The sequence below is a fragment of the Otolemur garnettii genome, unplaced genomic scaffold (genome assembly GCF_000181295.1).
Source record: "Otolemur garnettii isolate 467f Iridium unplaced genomic scaffold, OtoGar3 scaffold00034, whole genome shotgun sequence".
In the NCBI taxonomy this organism is placed as follows: domain Eukaryota; kingdom Metazoa; phylum Chordata; class Mammalia; order Primates; family Galagidae; genus Otolemur; species Otolemur garnettii.
The window spans coordinates 7,984,373-7,984,945 of record NW_003852429.1 but is presented as its reverse complement, the minus strand read 5'-3'; positions in this window follow the sequence as shown (position 1 = coordinate 7,984,945).

The window sequence follows — 573 nt, the reverse complement described above, 5'->3', positions numbered from 1 at the left end:
TCTGTCTAAAAAAAAAAAAAAAAATTAGCTAGGCCTGGTGGCATGCACCTGTAGTCCCAGAAACTTAGGAGGCTGAGGCGGGGGGATCTCTTGAGACTAGGAGTTTGAGGTTGCAGTGAGCTATGATAACACCGCTGCATACTAGCCTGGGCAACAGAGTGAGAACCTGTCTCAGGGGAAAAAAAAGTTCATTAAGCAATATTACTTTTCATCACAGCCAGGCTGGCAATATTTAATTGAAGTCTATGGCTTTTAGGAAAAAAAAAACAAGAAAAACCCTCTTTGTAGCAGCAATAAAAATATCCTTCAGAAAAATAAAAATAAAATAAAAATATCCTTCTGGAAGGCTATAGTAAAAGAAGGATGAAGCATGAATGCCAAATAAGGAACATGAGTTTCGTTCTATAAATAGACTTTTTGGATAAAAAGAGAACAGACATGAACTTTACATTAAAATCATATTTTAAAGCTGTTAATTATAGTAAATATTCTGTTCTAGGGTAAGAATGACATGCATACACATATATAATACATATGTAATAAATACTTTTATTTTACATAAATAAATACATA